At 40.2% G+C, this 15,638-nt stretch overlaps 1 protein-coding gene across 1 annotated transcript in view; it reads left to right on the top strand.

The window, feature by feature from the left end:
• The window catches only part of ADCY2 (adenylate cyclase 2), a 434,401-nt gene that overhangs the window by 126,109 nt on the left and 292,654 nt on the right, over positions 1 to 15,638 (top strand). The gene's annotated exons all lie outside the window — the stretch shown is intronic.

Here is a 15,638-nt window from a genome sequence, read left to right on the forward strand (position 1 = left end):
CCTTTATCCACGCTGACTGTAGAGGCAGTGGCCTCTAATTTTACACAGTGGGCTAGAGTTTCACCCTGGCTCGTTCGCATATTACTAAGAAGCGCCCACTCCCAGGAAGAGGAGGAAGGTCATATGGCTCCTCTCTGCATTACCTTTGACACATGCTAGGAACCTGCACCACCTGAGACAGACAGAGGCCAGCCAGTAACTAATCCAATGAGAGAATGAAGGTGGGTGTTTTACGTTTATTTTAAAATATTTAAATGACAAATAAAGGTGGTATGTATTCAAGGTGTGCAACATTACGATTTGCTATATGTATGCATTGTGTAATGGTTGTCACATTCAAATTAATGAACACATCTATCACCACCCATGCTGTACATTACATCCCCAGCACTTATTCATCTTATCACAGAAAGCGTGCATCCTTTGACCAACTTTTCCCCATTTCCCCCAACCCCTAGCCCCTGGAAACCACCCTTCTACTCAAAAGAACAATCTAGCCTTGCCTGAAGTGCAAGAAACACTCCTGTGGATGTGATCTCTACCTCAGCCTTCGCTTCCTGTTTCTGCACTTCAGAGCCTCTCCTGAGGGTATCTGTGGGGCATTTCTCCTTTCTCTTATAAATTCCACTCTTCTGTCTTCTCATTTATTTGAGCTGTTAAGCTCAACATTAGGCATTCACATATGGGTCAGGGTGGTGGGCATGTTTTTGCGGTAGAAATGAGAAAACAGCCGGGCGTGGTGGCTCACGCCTGTAATCCCAGCACTTTGGGAGGCGGAGGCGGGCGGATCACGAGGTCAGGAGATTGAGACCATCCTGGCTAACACGGTGAAACCCCGTCTCTACTAAAAAAAAAAAAAAAAAAAAACAAACAAAAAATTAGCCGGGCATGGTGGCGGGCGCCTGTAGTCCCAGCTACTCTGCAGTCTGAGGCAGGAGAATGGAGTGAACCCAGGAGGTGGAGCTTGCAGTGAGCGGAGATCGCGCCACTGCACTCCAGCCTGGGCAACTAAGTAAAACTCCGTCTCAAAAAAAAAAAAAAAAAAAAGAAAGAAAAAAAGAAATGAGAAAACAATTTGCTCAGCCACTTTATATGCTGAAAATAACTGTGGGAAATCCCTTCTCACATGAGCAATCAGACACTAAAACATGCCATGGCTCACAGCACCTTCACTATTTGGGGTACCCTGGAACACATCCCTTGTACTTATCCTTTCTGCTCCTTCAGGAATAAATGAAGTGTCTGCTGGTGCAGATGTAATAGGACAAAAAATATTTCAGAAGAAGAGGTTTTAATACCTGTAAGAATCAAACAGGGTTAAAACAAAAAAGGGAAAAGGAAGTGCTGCATGAAGAACTTTATGTATTGCAGGTAGTCACTGAATACTGTATTCTTTATTGAGCTGGGTTTTTTTTAAGCATTTTTATTTTCCTGCATTGGTTAAAAAAAAAAAGTGGGAAAGATGGAATCTTAAATTTTTATTTACTCAGTTTCAAAAACCGACAAAGAAAAATACATCTTATCAGCAAACAGCCAGAGATGGGATAATTCTAAAATAGCACCAAGAATAAAAATGCTTCACTCCATAGTATTTTATAAAGGAACAACACCCAAAAGAACAGAATAACATGAAGTCCATTTCCCATTTTCTCAGAAACAATTTCACAGTAATTCCAAGAGCTGGGAAAGGTGGAACACGCGAACAGATTTGAAATGGGAGGTTTGTAGGTAAACATCACAGTAATGAAGAAAGGAGCTTTCAGTACCCTTGGCCACTGTTGGAAATATAACCTAAAAATACTACTGGTTTGAGGTTCCAGAAAAACACTTTATTGAATTCTTTTTATGCATGGTGTATATAAATTAGAATGTTACAAATTTGGTGGTTGTATTGCTGCAGTGTAATTGTTGAATGTAACACTATGTAAAATAAGGATACTGGCCTGATATGAAGAAAGAGTTTGCCCACAAACAATAGTCAATATCACCCTGCCTTCTAAGCCATCAAAGGAGGGAAGAGTGCATTTTGTTTAGCACAGATCCATATTAAGAAGTTTTTGTTTCATTTTATTTATTTGAACATTGGCAATCCACTGATAGCACGTAGAACTTATCTGTTAATCAAAATATTCACTTAAGATAAATCCATATTCTCCTTCCCTGCTGCATAAGAGAGTTCATTGTTCTCGGGAAATTCATTTTACCAGCATTTGCCTTGAAGTAGAAGGCATTCTCAGGCTATGATATATCACCAAATTAAGGAAATTTAATTAATAACTGAAAATTATGGATGGTATTCCTTAACACATTTTCAACCTGAAGTGTAATCACTAATATATTTTGTAACTTTTATTTTGAAACAATAACAGACTTACCAATAAGTTGCAAATAGAGTACAGAGAATTATTTTCTTTGCTAAGCCATTTAGAGGTAAGTTGCCAATCTGATGTCCCACCACCCCAAAAGCTTTAGTGTGTATTTCCTACAGTACCATTCTCCTACATAACCACAAGATGCCTGCCAACACTAGGAAGTCCACATTGCTCTATGACTGCCATCTGATGCCTGGACCCTATTCAAGTTCCTCCAGCTTTCCCAACAATGTCTTTCATCACAAAAGGACCTAGCTCAGAAGCATGGCATGACACATGGCAATGTGTTCTCCAGTCTCTTTGATCTTCTACAGGATGGAACAATTCTTTAGTGGTTCTTTGGCCCTATGATCCTAACACTTTTGAAGATTGCAGGACCATTATTTTGTAATATGTCTTTCAACTTGAGTTTGTCTGATGCTTCCTCATGAATAGATTCCGGTTCTGCATCTTTGGCAAGAATCACAGAGCGATGGTGGGTGCGTCCTCCCAGAGTGCAATCAGGGATGTATCGCTTCTCTTTGTCTCCTTACCTATGGTGTTCACTTGTATGATGGCTCCGTCCATCCAACTCTTTCACATAGAAAATACTCTTTTCCTCTTTATAATTAAGATATATTTTGTGGAAAGGCACTTTGAAACTAGGCATATATCTTGTTTCAATTTATTTATTTATTCATATCTATACAGTCTTGTATTTTCCTATTAAATCAATTATACACCATTAGCATCACTATTTATTTATTTATTTATTTATTTATTTATTTATTTATTTATTTGAGACAGAGTCTTGCTCTGTCACCCAGGCTGGAGTCCAGTGGCATAATCTCAGCTTGCTGCAACCTCCATCTCCCGAGTTCAAGCAATTCTCCTGTCCCAGCCTCCCGAGTAGCTGGGACTACAGGCACACGCTGCCATGTCCAGCTAATTTCTTTTTTGTATTTTAGTGGAGACAGGGTTTCACCATGTTGCCTAGGCTGGTCTCAAACTCCTGAGCTCAGGCGATCTGCCAGCCTTGGCCTTCCAAAGTGCTAGGATTACAGGCATGAGCCACTGTGCCTAGCCACCATCGCTATTTATTTTGATGCCCACGTTGTCTCTGATTTGTGCAGTGGGCCCCTCTTCAAGCTGGCCTCTGTGTCCTCTTGAAACATTCCCACCATCTTTGGAGCCCTTTCTTGCTTTCTAGTGGAACAAGATCTTTCTGGCTGATCTTATTCCTGCTTGCTCGAGGCCTAAAATCAGCCCTCTCTGATTTTATGGTCCTGATTCTGATGAAAGAATCAGGAGCCCTGACTTTTTTTCTTTTTCTTGTTTTTTAGTGAACAGCATTTAGAGGCATGATCTAGGCATTAGGTGTTGGGTGTCACAGCACCAAGGTGAAGCCCACACACATTTACATGTACATTATAGATGTGTGTGTGTGTGTGTGTGTATGTGTATATACTAATAGTCATGACTTCACAAGGACATTTCCATTTCCAAGCAACCATAGGTTTCACTCCAGTTTTTGCCCTTTCAATTCTAGCTCCTTTGACCAACAGTAAAAATATCTAGCTTCCATGACTGATGATAGATTTCCTTTATTGGACCAATTCGTGTCTGTAACCAGCCTCCTATTTCTACTGCCATCCCCTCCTCATGCACAGATGCCTCCTCCCTTGGCTCCTGCTCTGATCCCTGTACCCAGCTTTTCCCCTGCAAGCGTGTCCCCCTCCCTTGCCCAGGCTCTGACACCCCACACATGTGTGGATCCCCTCCCCTGTCCCAGCTCTGATACCCCTTGCGTGTGTGGCCACCCCTCACCTGGATGTCCTCTCCCCTGTCCCAGCTCTGACACCCATGCGTGTGGGGCTACCCTGTGCCTAGGTGTCCCCTCCTCTGCTCAGGCTCTGTCTCCCTGTGGTTGGCTTTCCCATTCTGGATGCGCCTCACACCAAGCTCTGTCATCTTTGGATGAATTTGGCCTCCCCCATCCACTGCTGGTGCAGATGCTTCCTTACGGGGCCTTGTCTAATGGCTTTAGGCCTGAATCATGCAGGAAGGAAGAAGGACAAAAAGAAAAGGGAAGGCTGGGAAGGGAAGTGGGTGGTAAAATTGGTTCATGAGTACAAAAATGCAGGTAGAGAGAAGGATAAGTTCTAGTATTCGATAGTATGGTTGGGAAATTATAGTTTACAACAATTCATTATATATTTCAAAATAGTTAGAAGAGAATAATTATAATGTTCCCAACCTGAAGGAAGGATAAAGGTTTGAAGTGAGGGCTACCTTAAGTACCCTGATTTGATCATTACACCTTGTAAACAAGTATCAAAATATCGTATATACCCCCAAAATATGTACAACTATTATATATCAATAAAGAAGAGAGAAAAAAGGAGAAAAGGTAGGACAAGAAAGAGACCTAACACATTTTGAACACAGCAATTATTAGTGAAAGAGGAAGAGACATTTTTCAGTCACTCTCCGATTTATTTCATACTGTTCTCTGCAAGTTTTTTAAATAATTGTTTTCTCTTTGTTATCCTAACTGAATTTCAAAGAAACATTTTTCTGGAATCTGGGATTATGAAGACATGCTGGAATCCCTTAATGATGAAGGGAACACGATATTTAATTATCAGAAAACTTAAAGAGAAGCAGTTTTATATTATCCATGTAAGAAGAATATATCATTTCTACATGACATGTTTAGTGTAAAAACCAAAAGCCCTTAGTAATTCATGATTAACTAGAAAATAAAAATTTTACTTATATCATAGGATAACATGCATTTGACTGTAAGTTCCATGATAGCAGCAAGGAGTCTTTTTTGCTTACCGTCATATCAAGGCAAAGGGAAATTGGGACTAGGAAAAGAAGATGTGAAACTCTCCTGTCCACCCACCTCAGTTGTGGCGGCCGCCTCCTGCCTGGGCCCCAGGGGTGGTGGCAGTGGTGCAGCCCTCAGAGGATATCAGAGGCTGGGATCATGCCTTCCAGCCAGGCTCAGTGGGAACAAAGGTCAGGAGCCTTGGTCCAGCCCAAAGCTTGTGCGTGTTTAGTGCTTATTTCATCGTAAATATACATCGTGCCTGTTCTTCATTTGCTGTACTTTTGTAGGTTAGTATCACTGTTGGCATAATAATGAGCCAACCTCAAGGAATTTCCATATATTCCTATTTATACATCATGATTGCACTTTGTATTTGAAACTCACTTTTCTTACATTGTGATTTCCTTGGTATTCATAGCATGTTCTGAATTTTCGTTTCACATATCTTTTATTTTCCCTTGAGAGAGAGGGTAATTTGAATATAGATTTACTTAAGCAAGCCAGTTATGCAAGAATCCATATTTATTAAAGAAGCAAAGCTAAAGAGTGCTTATTGATTTTATAACAGGATTACTTATATGTTAGAGAAATTTTATAGGCTTCATTTACACTGTGGATGCTTTAATATATTTAAGTTGTGATAGAATTTGAAAAATTTTAGATTGCACCTAATACAGCAAATCATCTATGCCAAGTGTATAATCAATAGCAATGTGGATTTGTTACATAACTGAGTCTTTTTGAGTATAATTCAGAAAGTGTATATTGGAGTCTGGAATTAAATTACATTTAGGATCTAATCTGAGAAGCTCAAAGGAAAAACAGCAGGTTACCAGCTGCCCGGTTTCTGGCTGTGGGAGAGACTAATTGTTAGGAGTTTGGATCTCTCTTCTGACTGTTTTTTCTTCAGGGAACATAGGGTATTAATTTTTTTCACAGGAAAAGAAAAAGGAGATTGTGCCATTGTCCATTCTTTATAGCATGAAGCTATAGATTGAGTAGAATCCATCTCTTAGGTTTAGCAAGCCATTGCTTACCTGTTCCAAAGGCATTAAAATTGGAACGAATGGGAGTAAGGATTGGGAGGAGCTAAAAATAGGAAAGTGCCTAATGTGACTAAATCCTAAAGGAAATCTAAATGCATTTCTCATCCCTGCTTTCCTTTCTCCTCCCTGGTCCCTTCCCAGGCCTGACACCTATGCCTTGGTAGAGTTTTGGTAGGGCCAGTGAACAAAACACCAGCATTAACATTTAATGCAGAACATCAGACTTTAAAAATGCACTGGCAATTTCTAGAACAAAAGTACAAGAAAGTTAGAGACATAGAACTTTCATGTTGGTAACTAACAATTTGACTGTAATGGTAGAATGAGACCTAGGTTCATTTTCAGCATTTTGGAGCTGTTTTGTGGAGGGCATTGAGAGAACGGAGGTACAGGGAAGCCCTATCATAACATGAATTTCTCTTGGAGATTTAATAAAAGGAGCATAAAAAAGAAGAATTTATTTAAAAATGAAAAGTGACAGCCATCCATTAACTGTCTCTATCCTTTTCTTGATTCCGTCATCTGTACCCTGTATTCTGTTTATTCTAAGCAATGGGTTTATGTCAAATATGATACTTTACTATAAGTTGATTAAATGTTAGCTAGAGGCACCACTCACTAATGTTTCACTTGGCATCTTGGCAGTGATTTTTCTCTTAATTTCCCCAATCCTTGCATCTTTGGTCCATTACTTACAAAGATAACGAGGCTCTGCTCATTCCAAATGTTTACTTTTTGGGAAGGGGATAGTTGGTGAAAGATACTAATTCTAGGCATCTATTAAACCACCAGTAATCACTCTTTGAAACCGTGTAAGACAATGAGAAAATCAGCATCCCCAATGTGAGTCACACAGGACAGACTCCTATGTTCTTGCAGCACAGAATGATGAATCTGCTAAGTTATATGAACTGAAGAGAATCATATATCTGCAGCTTAACTTTAACAAGAGCACTACTCTGGTTCTAAGAGATTCTCTTTAAAGAGTAAGGAGAAACCCAGTGAGTTGGTGCCGTGGAAGGAGGATGTACACATCATCACTTGGAGACAGTCTAGGGAGAGACAGAGCTGGGCTGATCCTAGTTATCTGTAAAACAGAAATGATTATCATGGCCTCTTCCTAGGGCAGCAGGGATGAGGAAATGAGGGATAAATGAAAAGGACTTAAGTGGGCCAGGTGCATAGTTAGTGCTCAGAAGCATCAGGTATTAAAAATAATAACTACTTGATGGTAGACCACAACATTATTATGTTTTCAGGGTGCAACAAGCTGGGCAGGCTGGGAGCAAAGGGAGGGGATGTGCTTTCTGTTTTTGCAGCAATAATCACAGCATACTTTCTTTGAGAATAATGTGCATCAATTTTTACCTCTCCTAGGAGATGAGAGATCCCAATGGCCGGACTCTGGGCTAGTTATTTTTGAAACCCCTCTCAGCATCTCATGAATGTCTGGACATGGAAGCGAGTGTGGGAGGGTGGGAAGAGCAAACATTTTGGCCTCAGGCAGAATCTGGGTTGGCTTCTGCTTCTCCTACTTCACAGCTGTCTGCAGTGAACATGGAAGTAGATGTCCCACGTCCCCCTCAAGGAAACATTGGCTTCCTGGCCACTGGGAGTGTTGTCTGCAGCTGGCTTTCAGCCATCAACTTCTTTGGGGAATGCTTGAAAGCACCTGCCAGCCTGAGGTTGTGCCCTTGTGAGGGTGGCCCACATCCATGACTGATAGAGTTGAGGGTATAAATTCCTTCCATTTTGATCAATTGCAGGCAATTCTGACATCCGTTTCAGTTCCAGGGTGTCCGTGAGTTTGCTAGTTGTTAGACTTGCATAGCAGGTTAGCTTCTTCCTGTGCCCAGCACCACTTCTGTCTTTCCCTACAGGAACTGATCTTGAGGGCACTCCCTAATAAACACTAAAGCTCGTTTCGGAATCTGCTTCCTGGAGAACCCAAGCTGCAACACTGCATGAGCTTAGCCTAATTCTTTAGCTTGCTCAGTTTTCGAATCTGTAAAATGGCAGCAGCAATGGCCAACCTCCTTGTTTGGTTGCTGGCTTTGGTGCTGATTAGATGTGATGACCTCTAAGAAGAACCTGGAATCAAGCTAATCTGGTGCTTAGCCATCAATGAGTAGTAGGCAGCAGCAGCAGTAATGTATTTTGCTAAATTTGCATAATTTTAGATAAGTTTTTGGAAACTGGGTGTAAAAATGCTTTGGGAAATATATTCATAATCAAAACCCAAATGACCTGTGAGTTGAGTAAGGCAAGAATTGGATCATACATGTGTAAGACCGTCAGAGCCCATGTCTGGTTCTGATTGACTGCCCTGACACTCAGGCTGGAAGACAATGGCATGATCATAGCTCACTGCAGTCTCGAACTCCTGGCCTCAGGCGATCCTCCCAGCTTGGCCTCCCAAACAAGGAATCTTGGCTGGGATTGTAGGTATGAGCCACTGCTGAGAAGTTATTTTAAATGACACATCTCAGAGCCAAGTTTCCCAGCCCCAGTACCTCATCCAGATAACCATCTATCCAAAAAACAATTCTGATCACTTCACTCTCTGCCTGAAATTCCTTTGAGGCTTCATCCTCTGAGGATGATTTCATTCATCCTCAGAATGAGATCCTGGTTCATCTGTGGACCCTTCAATAGCCTCAATGTACCTTCCTAGCCTTGTCTTCTATTCTCCCTGCCATGGGAGCCCCAACGGTGCCATGCTCGTTCTTGTCTCCATGTGTTTACACATGCTGTACCCTCTGCTCAGAGTGCCTTTCCTACCCCTTCCCTGCCTGGAAAACTCCTATTCAACCCTCAGGACCTGGCTCACAGGACTGGCTTCTCAGGCTGCAAGGAGCTCCCATAGCACCCCATACATGTACAAATATCCCTCAGCCATGGCTGAACTTCATCCTAGCAAGATACTAGAAGCCTACGCTACACTGATAAGTGCAGTTAGAAAGGTCTGCTAATGCCTGAGGGTCTGAGCTCCTGAAGGTTAATGGAATAGCAGTCTTTGAAAACGCCTGAGACACAGTTCCTCAAATCACTTCTTGGCATAAATAAGAGGGAGAAATACAAGAGTAGGCATATGGAGAGCTGGTTATCTTAGATTATCATGCCACTCTTTGTCTAGAGTGTTTTGTTTCTTAGAGAAGCCCACTTCTGTTACCCAGACGACCTGGAGGGCTGCCGTTTTCCTCTAACTCTGACCAGCTTCATGGTACCTTGATAACATGGATCTGACCATGCTACATCTAAGTTTTGTGGTCTTGAAGAAATGCACTTCTACAGCTCCATGTCTTCGAATCTCTTCTACCACCCCCCAGATGAGAAACGGTATTGGTTTCCAAGGGCTGCTCTAACAAATTACTACAAACTTGGATGCTTGAAACAACAGAGATTTATAAATTCTGACATTTATTATCTCACAGAAATCAAAACCAAGGTGTTAGCAGGGGTGGTTCCCTCTGGAGGTTGTGAGGGAGACTGCTTTTATGCCTCTCTCCTGGCTTCTGGTGGCAGCCAGCAGTCCTCGGCATGCTTTCGCCTCAGTCTTCATAGGTCCCATCTATGCCCCTGTCTTCACATGTCCTTCTTCTCTTTGTCCCTGCATTTTCCTCTCTTCTGTCTCTTATAAGGACACGATTCATTGTATTTAGGGGCCACTCTAAATCCAAGATGATCTCATTGCAGCATACTTAATTACTTCTGCAAAGACTTTATTCCAAAAGAGTCATATTTTGAGGTTTCCAGTGGACATAACTTTTGAGCGAGTCTACTTTTCAACCCAACACAGATACCAATACCCACAGTTGGACTGCACTTGTACTTCTTTCCCTCCATGGGTTACTGCAGTCTGTTCCATGTATTCTTTAAGGCCAGAGAGTCTGTGGGGTTTCCCTCCTCTTGCCTGCTTAGGCATTACTAAGCTCTGTAGTGTATAACATATTAAGATAGCTTCTTGGTAAGAATTTTTGGCAACATAGGAAAATAAAGCAAAACTACAAAAATTCAGAGTGAAGAAACATATGGGAATTTCACCCTTGTTGAAACAAAACTATCATCTGTAGAGGAAACAGAGAAAGCGTTCTTGCCGGACGATTGCAGATAGGTAAGGCAACTGAACTTCTGTTCTTGATACTCCTTGCCTAGTTTACAAACAGGTGATATGTTCACATTAAAGAGAAAGAAACAGAGAGAGAGTTTCATAGGATTTTCAGTGCATACACTTTTCCTCTAGCCACTTGTGAGTTCTCTCATTGTTTGTAGAAGTTTTTCATTTGATCGCCTTAGGTTTTCCAGGTAAGTAGTCACATCATTTTCAAGTAGATTTCCACTTTACATATTTTAAAACTTTCTTCTCTTTCCAACTGCTTTGCCTTGTTCCTCCAGGAAGAAAAGAATTATCAAGGCAGTCATAGCAGACACCATTTGTCTAATTTTTTATTTAGTAGGACTAATGTTTTCCCTTTAAGCTGTCTCCTAGCTTTTGGGTTAGGTTAAATAAATGTTATAGTGCGAAGGAAGTAGCCATTGGTTCTTATTTAGAGACTCTTTTGTTTTTGTTTTTTTCTTTTTTAAGTGTAAATCTAGAACTGTATCAAAAGACTTTTTAAGGCAAATTATTCATGGACAAGACTATATGATTTCTCTCCTTTTGTAACGTGTAACAATTCTTGGATTTTCAGAATTCTCCTCAATAGGTCATGTTGTGTTTTTCTTTAATTTGTGGCTTGATCCTTTTGAGCAATAGCTCATTAAGGATTTTGCATATATCTCAATAATAATAATAACAAACACTTATGCAGCTCTGGCCATGGGTCAGAGATGATTCTGAGTGCTTTATTCATGAGCTCCTTTAATCTTAAATGTTTTTATATACACATATCTATGTATATATGTGTATATAAATATTTGATATATATACATATATACACATTTGATATATACATATATAAACATATGTATATATACATGTATACATACACATATATACATATATGCATATACACACTATATTAAATATTGTTTTCTATTTTTCCTGTGAAAATATTTCTGTTTAGACTTACTTTCTCTTCAGGATGTTGTTTTTGTCAAAGATATTTTCTTATAAATGCAGTCTTTTTCATTCAAGGTTTAAACTGTATTTCATAAAGTTGAGTAATGTCTTCTCAATATTAATTCCCTCTGTATTTGTGCTTGCTTTTGCCTGGGTTAGTTTCTTATTTTTGGGATTTGCTCTTTCTCCATTGATTCATGATTCACCTGGCTGATGATTTGTTTGTTTTACTTTATTTCTCCAAGAAATGAATTTGGGATATATTTATTATTTTTATTGTTTTACCATTTTTATCTTGATTTTTAAATTAATGTTTTCATTTTGGTTCTCTTTTGTTCTGTATTTCTAACATCTTAGGATAGATGCTTAACACACATTTTTTTCCTCTCCCATTTATTTACATAAATATTGAGGCTATACATTTTTCTTCAAAAATAGCTCTCCCTCTATGTGTCTGATGAGCTTATTATCATTATTTTCTATATATTTTGCTAATTTGGTTGGGATTTACTTTTGACATAAAGAAACCTGTATTTTATTTTCAGGCAATAGGAGATTTATTTTCTGTTTTTATTATTAATTTTAGTTTTACTGCATCAAGATTAGAAATTGTCAATGTCTTTACTTTTTGTGAATGTGTTCTTATAATATGAACTACATGTTGGTATTACTATTGCTGCTTATTTTCACCATTAGTACCAGAACTTACTGAGCATTTATTGTGTGTAAATCCTCATATCACGTGGTGCTCATCAGTCCCAGTGGTTCCCCATAGCCAATGGAGATGCTGACTGTGGGATCTTCGTGCTGCTGAGATAGACTGTCTCCTACAGATATTCCTTGATAATGTCATTTTCTCTGGAGTCCAGGCTCCTGAGTCTCCTCAATCCAGCAGGGGCTCCTGCCAGCATTCATACCATTGTAAACTCATTGACTTGGCTTTCCTACCTCTGGGCAAGCCCCTCACTTTGGACAAGCACATCTCTGCTCCCTACTGACACCTGCCTTCTAATCTTTGTTCTCTTCTGATGTCTTTTCTTGGTTTCTACTCCTGGGCACTGCTAGCTTTTGGTAGCCATCACACCCATGTTGGTGGCTGAGGGTTCTGTCAATTATGTAATGTTGTTGGAAACATAAATTGCATGCATGTTTCTCATTCTCTTTGGTGTTCTGAATAATTCCCACGTGGAGAAGAGGAAATGTTGTCTTTGTGTGTCTAACTGGAAATGGTTTTTAACCTTTTCTTTAGTTTCTTAAAAATTTACTTTTTATGCCATGTCTGAACCTCAAACTCTAGACTGAGATATTAAACATAAGATGAGAGAGGGATGAAGAAAAGCAAAGATGAAGAGACTGGCAGAGTTCTATCATAATTTAAGATACTCTTCTAAGATCTCTAGCCATTGGCTGGTTTATCTGGTTTAGTAGAAGTTTAGCAGGTTTGAGTCTCAGCGTTGTTTAAAGGACTCATGCAGCTCAGCCTGATGTTCTAATCCCTGGGCATTCCTGCTTTCTTTTCCTCTTTTGAATTGCATCTGCCAGAAGACAGACCTGTTTCTGGGCAGACGAGAAGCAGAGCTAAGGCAGTGGCGGTGTCAGTGTCCGTGGACTTAAGTGGCCAGTGGTAAATCACTGATCAGAAGATAAAGGTTGACGTGGTGGGGTCCTCCCCGTTATGTTCCTGCTATAAGCTGCTCTTGGTTATTATTAGTTTCTACAGGACCCCTCGTATCATAGTCATATCATATTTCACTCTGCTTATTTCTATGTGTTTCCCACCTCTCCTTCTGTTGCACATTCCCTGGGCCTTGAGATGAGCTTCTGAGATCCTTGGCAGAAACCAAAGCTTTGCTTTTGTTTGTTTGATTTTTTGGAGATGGAGTTTTGCTCTTGTCACCCAGGCTAAAGTGCAATGGTGCAATCACCGCTCACCGCAACCTCCGCCTCTCAGGTACAAGTGATTCTCCTGCCTCAGCCTCCTGAGTAGCTGGGATTATAGGCACCTGCCACCATGCCCAGCTAATTTTTTTGTATTATTAATAGAGACGGGGTTTCACCATGCTGGCCAGGCTGGTCTTGAACTCCTGACCTCAGGTGATCCACCTGCCTTGACCTCCCAGAGTGACCAAAGCTTTATAACAGTTTTATTTGCAGTGAGTACACATAGTATTAAATGGATGCATGATTGACTAAATCTAGAGTGTTTGAATAAATGCGTCACTCTAATGCATGATCAGATGTCGACAAAAAGCCTCCAGGTGTCTTCAGAATCTCCAAACCAGGGCAATAATGGGCAGTTCTTTCTTGTTGTACTCACCATCTCCAAGCATGACAGCTAAATGTAAAGTAGCGAGTTAGTGGCATCCTTTAAAGGTAATCATGAAAAATGACCACGCCTCCGGCATCCTCAAACTTTGATGTTATTCTCTTGTTTTCTTCAAGATGAGTCAGATCCATACATGGATTTACATCTCTTTCTGAGCTCTTCACATTTATAGTATTATAGAGGGATCGGAGGGAGGATATGAAGGTGATTGAAGTGATAAGAAATTGGATATGCAAAGAGAAGTTCAAAGATCTGGGATTTCTTGTCACTGGCAGAAAAATGAGCTCAGTTTGAACTGTTGCTAGTGATATTAACATGACCCACAGAAAGTGTCGTGGCTGGTGTGTGATTCCAAGCAGCCCCCGTGATGTTTGTCTCCAGAACAATAGAGATCACCTAACTTTAGCTATTTAACTAGTCAGAGAAGGTCACCATTTTGATTTCCTATTCATATAGAATAAAAGGCATTTTCAAAAATACTATAGGAGACACTGAGGGCATTCATTGGAAATAAACTGTCTTATACCTATCTCAAGAAGTTTTGTCAGTGCTGTATTTTACTGCTCCAAGCTGTGGCTTATAAAAATCTGATGTAAGGCTTATTAACGGGTTGAAGACTGTGTTTCTTGATTTAGTACAAAGGAACTTCTCTGAGGCAAAGCTGAGCTTTCTTCTGGCCAGTCCTCCAGACTTTCCATGCTGAAAATTACCCAGACCCTTATGGGGTGGAAGTCCTATATTGCAGGCACGGGGATGCCCCCAGTGGAACACATTTCCACACTCAGACCAATCGTGCAGGGCAGATTTGGCCATTACAGTACCGGAGATGATAGTCGTTTAGACAGGGGTGGATGGATCCCAGCCAAGAACAAGAGGTGACTTGAAAGCCCTCCTCTGTGCAGGTGGAGTGCACCACTCATCAGTGTCATCCCCCAACACATGCCCCAGAGTCAGTTCAGGAACAATGGGGTCAGTTGATTCTCATCTTGATTGACTGCCTCCGTTGAAGAATTTTCTCAGATGACTTCAGGAACTGGGATCTTACCCATGCAATACCTCAATATATCATTGCAAATTAGTTTCCCAACATTTTTAGTTCTTTTTGTTGCTTGATCTTCTGTATATCAAAACCCATTCTGGATTTTTGACTCAACTGGAGTTTACCTTTACCTACTCATCTAGCAGTGTTTTTCATTCTCAGCAAACTGTCACAAGAACAGAAAACCAAACACCACATGTTCTCACTCATAAGTGGGAGTTGAACAAGGAGAACACATGGACACAGGGAGGGGAACATCACACACTGGGGCTTATCAGGGGGTGGGGCGCTAGGAGAGGGATAGCATTAGGAGAAATACCTAATGTAGGTGATGGGTTGATGGGTGCAGGAATAGTTTTTTTCTTATAAATAAGGTTTCACATTGATCTAACATATTTAGAGGAAGAACAGTCATTTCTAAACAAAATTTGACTTAAAGTAATCAATAAATCACAGTTATTTACTGTCTTTAATTCTGTATCCTATGGAAATAAAATAATTTTGTGAATTTTGATTAAAAGTCTAACTGAGTGTGTAGAAATTTTATTCTGGTTTTAGATTCTTATAGGAAATTTTACAAACTATTTTGAACTTACATTTTGGACCAATTTAAAATTCTCATTTCTTATTTACTATGTTTTAAAATCTAATATTCATAACATCTGCAAAGTAAAAACATTTCCATTTAATTACAGGACTTTTGATTTATACATAATTTAAAATTCATTTTTATTCTTGGCTCCAGGTTTCCATACATGTTTGTCTTAAGTGTTAGAAAACTCATTGTCTCCACTTCAATGTCCCATAAGCTTTCAAATTAAGCATTTCCCAAAGTCAACTCAGTATTTTCCTGCTCAAGTGTCCTCCGTCTCTGTAGATGGCACCACCATCCTCTGTACTTCCCAGCCTTTCAATGGAGACACACTTTTCGCCCCTCCGTCACACCCACCCCTCCATCTTGTTAGGCACCAGATT

The sequence above is a fragment of the Nomascus leucogenys genome, chromosome 6 (genome assembly GCF_006542625.1).
Source record: "Nomascus leucogenys isolate Asia chromosome 6, Asia_NLE_v1, whole genome shotgun sequence".
NCBI classification, from domain to species: Eukaryota; Metazoa; Chordata; class Mammalia; order Primates; family Hylobatidae; genus Nomascus; species Nomascus leucogenys.